General features: G+C 39.1%; 1 non-coding gene across 1 annotated transcript; it reads left to right on the plus strand.

Annotated features, from left to right (window-relative positions):
- Positions 1–7,506: 7,506 nt before the first annotated feature.
- On the plus strand, positions 7,507–7,613 carry LOC121205688 (small nucleolar RNA R71). The gene has a single exon (XR_005900764.1). It is a non-coding gene; the product is annotated as a small nucleolar RNA R71 (small nucleolar RNA).
- Positions 7,614–7,856: the final 243 nt, after the last annotated feature.

Here is a 7,856-nt window from a genome sequence, read left to right on the forward strand (position 1 = left end):
ATATTTATAATTAGTCGTTCTTGAACTAACTATTATCACGATGTAGGCAAGTGTACCTATCGAACAGTAGTATAGTTTTAGCAAGACTGGAGTGTCGAACCCAAAGGAACTAAAAGTACTAGTAATGATTGTCTTTTTATTATCTAGCCTAAGAATAAAGAGGTTTGGTTTTAATTAACTAATTATCTAACCTAAGAACGCACAGAGAAAAGAATTGGGGAATTGCTTTTGGGGAAAATAGATTGACTTAAGACAATACCTAAGGAAAAATCCACCTAGATTTTACTTGTTATTCTGGCTCTAAATCGGACGATTTATTCATTCAACTTGTTCCGTAGAGATCCCTAAGTTATGTTATTATCCCTATTTAAGACTAATAATGTCTAATCCCTAGACTGAATAACCGACACTTTTCTCTAATTAACATTCTAGGGTTGCATTAGCTCGATCTATGGATCCCCTTATTAGGTTTCACCCTAATCCGGTAAAATCTTGTCACCTTATGTCTAGGCGCGCAATCAAATCCACTTAATTATGATAAATGTACTCTTAGAAAGGGTCTATTCCTCCTCTGAATAAGAGCTTATCTTGAATCAGTATCCTAGGATATCAAAACAAGATTTAAGAAGACATAATTAAGAACAAGTTAAATATTTATCATACGATTCAGAAAATAATAACAAGATTCGTCTTAGGTTTCATTCCCCTTAGGTATTTAGGGGATTTAGTTCATAACTAAATAAGAAAACATCTCAGAAGAATAAAGAATACAAAACATAAAGAAAACCCAAAACTCCTGAAGGGAAATTGAGGAGAGATCTTCAGTCTTGATGATGAATCCGGCTTCTAAGATGGATCAATCGGCTTCCTTGGAGTAATTCCTTATCCCTTACTCCGTGTGTGTTTTTCTCCCTCCTCTAGGGTGTATTTATAGCCTTTGGAATGCCTAAAAGCACTCAAAATTAGCCTTTTCCAAATTGGACTCAACTTGGGCTCGGCAGGGACACTCTTGTGGCACATGCCCGTGTTCGATGACTTCAGGCCGTGTTCGAGCCTACCAAATTGACACGACCATGTGGTCTGCCCGTTTGAAGAGGTCCAGGCCATGTTGATTTCGTACTTTGGTCTATTTTCTCTGTTTTTGGCCCGTTTCTCATTCCTTTCGCTCTCCTATGCTCTCCTAAGTGTAAAACATGAAATTGAAGCATTAGGAGCATCGAATTCACCAATTCTAATGGAAAATTATCCACAAAATGCATTAAACATGGGGTAGAAATATGTATAAATTACGGTTTATCAAATACCCCCACACTTAAGCATTTGCTTGTCCTCAAGCAAAATTCTCAACTCATAATCAAAATAAATTCTTCTCAACTTATAATTTCTATCGATAATATCTCAAAATAATCCATAGGTAATCATACATTGAGAATTAAACTAAAAGAACATAAAAGTTTCAAACATTCCAAGTTGAGTATTTAATCATGCAAACATAGGTGTCTCTCCTCATTTAAGTAATTACCTTTAATTCAGAATATCACAGAGTTTCACATCCTCACTAAAGGTTCACTCAAATCACTCGAGCTGTTTAAGGACAATAAATGAAGCACTCAATAGTCAACAATGAAAAGTCATTACCATAGGCTTGCATGAAAATCAAATCTTCACCACTATAATTTAAGATGATATATTAATCAAAAGGTTTTTAGAGGGTTGTAATAAGGCTTGGTTAGGGGGTGTAGTCACAAGCTGAAAGAAAGGGTTAGAATCGAGATTGAATTAAAAAATTACCTAACTAGAAAAAGACTTAATCATCACTTGTGTACAACAGAGCTTCTTCTCAGAGTATAGAATTTTACTTCTGAAGCTTACAAACAGAAGATCACTACTAATATGAATACATTTTTTTTAAGAACAAGTTAAATTACATAGTAGAATAAAACATAGCTAAGCAACTATTTCAATTCAAATATCGACAAAAATGGGGCTTAAATTAATTTAGGGGATTTCAACAATAATGGGTTGAAGGTTAATATTAAGGGTAATACAAGAAATGGCTTGTTAGGCTCAAGGGGGTTCACTAGGGGTTAATTTTGGAGGTAGGCTTTTCATGGCATGAGTGGGTTAATCCTAAGTGCCTTAATCTTTTTGACATATCAAATCAAATAGTGTGGTCTCGACATGCATAATCAAGCAAGTTCTAGAATAACAGTTCAATACTGACGCACTCAAAGCAATAATAAAAGTGAGCATGAAAGAATTAATAGATGCTCAAAAGGCTCAAAAATCTCACAAAAATTATGGCTTTTTGATGTTAAAAACTTGTGAATTCCAATTCAAAGTAATACCTAAACTTTGGGGAAACAGCCTAAGATTTTGAATTCGTAAAATCAACTCATCATGCTTGATTCTCTAATATCTTAAAGTTTAAACAATCAATGCATAATTGCCTATGTTTTAATTCAAAATATATCAATCAAAATCATAAATTAATTAAAATTTATCTTAAATATGATATGAAAGCTTTTCAAGAGAACAAGGCAATCATTCAGGTATTTTTTTGATAATGAAATAAATACCCCCCGCACTTAAGATGTACATTGCCCTCAATGTACAAAGATAGATATTAAAGTATAAAAATAAGATAGGGGGAGAAGTGAAACTTCCTGTATGATGAATTCCTCGAACTGGAGTTTTGGAGAGTAATCGGTTCGAGAGTGGAGGAGGATACTCCGGAGGGTCGTAGAAGTTCATTAGGCCATAAGTCCTGCGCTAAAAGGATATTATCTCTAGTGGTAGCTACGGTCATGGGCGAGCAAGACATGGCAGTCGTGGAGAACCTTTTCCGGGGGATTTTTAGTTCCTATGTGATGAAGAGCTTAAGAGCTCTGTATAACTGTGATAAAATCAGGAACTTTTTAGGGGATATTAGGGAGAATAATTACTCAAAAAGAAATAACCGAAATTAATAATTAAAAATAAAATTCTAAAATCTAAAAAATAAAAAGTAGTTTTTATAAAAATAAACATAACAACATAAAGTTATAAATAAATGTTTTTAAACAACTTTATCGCTGGATGGTTCGCGAGGTAGGACTGGCGATGAGATGTGGAGGTGCTGACAAATCTGCTGTAGAGTAGCATCAATATTGTCAAATCGTTGAAAACACTGTTGCTCGAATCGAGTGAGGCGCTCAGAGATGTTAGCGTATGAAGCCTCCATATGAACTGGACGAGAGGGTGGTGGTGGCTGAGTCGGTGGGTCCTCGTGCTGTGGGGGGACATCATCAGGAATGTCCTCGTAGGCCTCCTCCTCGGTAGATTGGGTGAGATGCCTTGTGGAGACATCTGGCCGATGAGGGTGAGGGATGATTCTTGAGCCGCGGTGTTGAGGAGCTCGAAGTGTCGCGCCAGCCGAATCACGTAGGGGCCGATGGAGATGACCCCCTTCCTATGCCGCTCCGTTTGGAGCTGAATCGCAAGGGTGATGAAATAGGCAAGATCGATGATGTGCCCGTGTGACATGCACCATAAAAAGTAGGCTTCGTGGTTGTTAATGACGCCAGTGCTCTCTCGTTTCCCTATAATCGTGTGAGCTAAAATAGCATGTAAATACCTCAGGGATGGTGAGAGAACTGATGCCTTGGAGCGGCTAGGATTGTAGGAGGCTGTGCCAGGGGCCAGAGTGTGCCAACACTTCGAGGGGAGAAGTGTGTGTGGCGACTGAGAGTGTCTAAATCATTCTCCTCCGTGAACTCCTCCGTATATAAGCCCAGTGCAACACCAAACTCTAGGATGCTTAGGTGGTGGATTAATCCGCCTAGGCAAAATTAAACCGTGCTGGAATCATCGTAGTTCGTCATTACGGTCTGAAGATGGAACGTTGAGCATAGTTCTATCGTGAGCTCAAGGTATATTGGTTCGATGATCCCAAAGAACTGCTCCCAAGGGTCCATGGCTAAGAGGGCCCAAATCGCATCAGCCATATGAACTTATTCTATGACAGCCCAGTTGATGCAACGTCCCTCAATTAAAGGTCGGGCCCGAAGTATCTGGAAAAGTTCTTCTTGGGGCTCTCGGGGAAACTGAATGAGAGGGTGACGAATTTTCGTGGTTGGACCCGCGGAAGATGATGCTTCCTTCTTCTTCTTCGAAACAGGGATAGCGGCCTTCTTTCCTCGTGAAGACGATATTAAAAGCCTGTAATATAAAGAATAATAATAGGTAAACTAATTCGAGGAAGTAAAAAGTCATGAATTTAAAGTAACTATTTTAGCCAAAACTACTAATATGAAGCAAACTCAACTAAAATAACAATGAGAACATGAATAGAAATGTAATGGGTATGAGGTTTTCCTAATCTCAATTTAACACAGAATGTATGATAACTAACCTAGGAATGCAAATTTAAATGGTAGACATTAACATGGTAATAGCATGAGAAGAAGCATAGTAATGTCATGGCTAACCTAAGAATGCAAATTAAATGATAGAAATAATGAGCAAAATGAAGAATAGTTCAAAAGATATGAAGATTATGTTGATACTAAGCATTAGAAATAAGTAAAATAGAAGTGAAAAGAGTAAACAAATTCTAGGGGAGAGAGATTGAGCGTCAAAAAATGGAGTGGGTAGCGGCGCACGGGCGTGGTAGGGAGGCTGTGTGAACTTGCAGCGGCTAGGGTTAGGGTTTTTAAATAGGGAAGAAAGTGAATAGTAGAGGGTATTTATAGATTTTGGGCCACACGGCCTTGGCACATGCCCGTGTTCCCTAATTTTTGCCCGTGTGTTCCGCATTTTTCCTATTTGGGTGCGTCTAAAATTTAGTACACGCCCGTGTTCCTTGGGCATGTAGGTTCACACGGCCGTGTCGCACGGTCGTGTTTGGCATTGTTCGCTTCTCCCATGCCCGTATGGGTACTCCCTACGCTTGTGTCAATCTAACAGGTTCGACCATGGGTGTTAGACACGGGTGTGTCGCACGCCCGTGCTAGTTTCTCAGTTTCAACTATGGGTCTTCCACACGGGCGTGTCGCACACCCGTGTTGTTTTGGCAGGCTTGACCCGGACCATTTCGCATGGCCGTGGCATTTTATCGTAGCCCGTGTTGAGGAAATCCTTGCCCTTTTTTCACACAACCATAAGCACGCCCGTGTGCTTGGCCGTGTCTCTGTAGAAAACCTATATTCAAGAGCTTCGTTAGTAAGTTAGGTGTTGAAGACTAAATTTTGGAAGAAGTTAATATAGTTAGTGCTCAAGTTGCCTCCCGAGAAGCGCTTATTTATAGTCTAAGCTTGACTTACCTCTCTGTTGAATGATCATGGTGGTTCAAGGAGTTTATACTCCTTATTCCTGCTATCAATCTTAAAATAAGGTTTTAAACGGGTGTTGTTTACCTTAAAAGTGCCGAACTTGGGATGACTCACCTCTATCGTACCGAATGGAAAAATGCTGAGTACCGTAAGAGGGATTTCTTCATTCGGTGTGGTAGTGACAATGTGGGGATCTGTGGCATCTAATAAGACTTTATCACCAACCTTGAGTCGATTTGGAGAGGTATCGGGCTTGTTCTGGCGCAGTTTCAGTTTATCGTGTGTTCTCGGTTTACGTGTTCGCCATTCATCTAGCTCCTCTATTTGCAGCCTTCGTTCTTCATGAATAGAACCTCTACTATTGTTTGAGAGTGGCTCATGTACTTCTTTCAGACTTATCTCCTGCAAAGGGTTTTGTATCATGTGGTCAGTTTTAATAGAATGGTTTAGACGATCACCTTCAATTTCTGATGTGTTGTCAGAATTGTGAGTTTGAAGGGTGAGTGTTTCGTCTCCCACACTGAGTGTGAGCTCACCTATGCCAACATCAATAATCGTTTTAACAGTTGCTAAAAAGGGCCGTCCTAAAATCAAAGGAGTGTTGCTATCCTCTTCTATGTCTAGAACAATAAAGTCAACAAGAAATATAAATTTATCGATTTTAACTAGCACATCTTCAATAATACCCCTATGAAATCTTATAGCTTTATCTGCTAATTGAATGCTCATCCTAGTTTGTTTGGGCTTCCCAAGACTTAATTGTTTGAACATTTTGTAGGGCATGACGTTAATACTAGCCCCTAAATCAGCTAATGCATTATTAACATCTAAACTACCAATTAAGCAAGGAATCGTAAAACTCTCTGGATCTTTTAGTTTGTTGGGTAGTTTATTCTGTAGAATAGTTGAGTAAACTGTGTTTAGCTCCACATGCGACACCTCATCCAACTTCCGTTTATTTGATAAAAGCCCCTTTAAAAATTTCATTGCATTTGGCAACTGCGATAGAGCTTCAATAAATGGTAAGTTAATATGTAATTTTTTAAGAGTTTAAGGAATTTACCAAATTGTTCATCTGAGCGGTCTTTCCTTGTCGCGTTGGGGTATGGCACACGAGGTTTATATTCGATATTCACTGATTTTTTTTATTATGACCTACCTCACCTTGATCTCCCCTCACCACAGTTTCTTGCTTCGAATCTGGCTCAGGCTCAACGAATGCTTCTTCATCTTGAACATTAATCGCATTGAGTTGTTCCCTTGGGTTGGGTTCAGTATTACTTGGCAAGCTACCTTGTGGTCGTTCGAAGATTAGTTTGGAAAGTTGGCCTATCTAAGTTTCGAGCCCTTGGATCGACGCTTGTTGATTTTTAAGTGCTATCTCGGTATTCTGGAAACGGGTTTCTGACACCGAGCTAAATTTTGATAGCATCTCTTCAAGGTTCAGTTTCTTTTCCTATTGATAGGGTGGCTGTTGAAAACCCGGAGGATGTTGTGGTCGTTAATTTCCTTGATCGCCCCATGAGAAATTGGGATGGTTCCTCCAACCTGCTTTATAAGTGTTACTATATGGGTTATTTTAGGATCTAGAGTTATTGTTACCCATATATTGGACTTGTTCCTCCTCGATGCTAGGGTTGAAGGGTTGATACTCTGTGCATACTCCTCCTCTATTCATCTCGCACCTCATTACTGGATGTACCTGAGTAGAACCAAGTAAACCATCAATCTTTTTATTTAGAATTTCTACCTAGTTCCTCCAACCTGAATTGTAAGTGTTACTAAATAGATTATTTTGAGGTCGAGGATTATTACCCATGTATTTTAGTTGCTCGTTATCCATGTTATGGCCATAAGGTTGGTATTCCGAATGGTTTGTTCCACCGCCACTTGCTTCGCACTGCATTATTGGGTGAACCTGTGAAGCACTAAGAAAACCATCAATCTTTTATTCAAGAGTTCTACCTGATTTGACAACATGGTGACCGAATCGACGTTATAAACACCAATTATTTTTGTTGGTTTTCTCCTCATGACTTGCCACTGATAGTTATTCAGTGACATATCCTCAATAAAGTCATAGACATCTTTGGGTGTTTTATTATTGATGGTTCCGCCAGCAGCTGCGTCAACCATTTGTCGAGTCGACAGATTCAGACCATTGTGGAATGTTTGAACTTGGAGCCAAAGCGATAACCCATGGTGAGGGCAACTTCTCAGTAAGTCCTTGTATCTCTTCAATGCATCGTAAAGGGTTTCTAAATCCATCTGCACAAAAGAAGAGATATCATTACGTAATTTAGCCGTTTTAGCCGGCGGAAAATATTTTAGTAAGAATTTTTCGGTCATTTGTTCCCAAGTAGTAATTGACCCAACGAGTTCAACCACTGTTTAGCTTTGTTCGTTAATGAAAAAGGGAATAACCGAAGATGAATGGCATCATCAGAAACGCCATTGATTTTAAATGTATCGCAAAATTCCAGAAAGTTTGCTAAGTGAGCGTTGGGATCTTCATCCTACAAACCATCAAACTGAACAAATTAC

The sequence above is a fragment of the Gossypium hirsutum genome, chromosome A08 (genome assembly GCF_007990345.1).
Source record: "Gossypium hirsutum isolate 1008001.06 chromosome A08, Gossypium_hirsutum_v2.1, whole genome shotgun sequence".
Classification (NCBI taxonomy): Eukaryota; Viridiplantae; Streptophyta; class Magnoliopsida; order Malvales; family Malvaceae; genus Gossypium; species Gossypium hirsutum.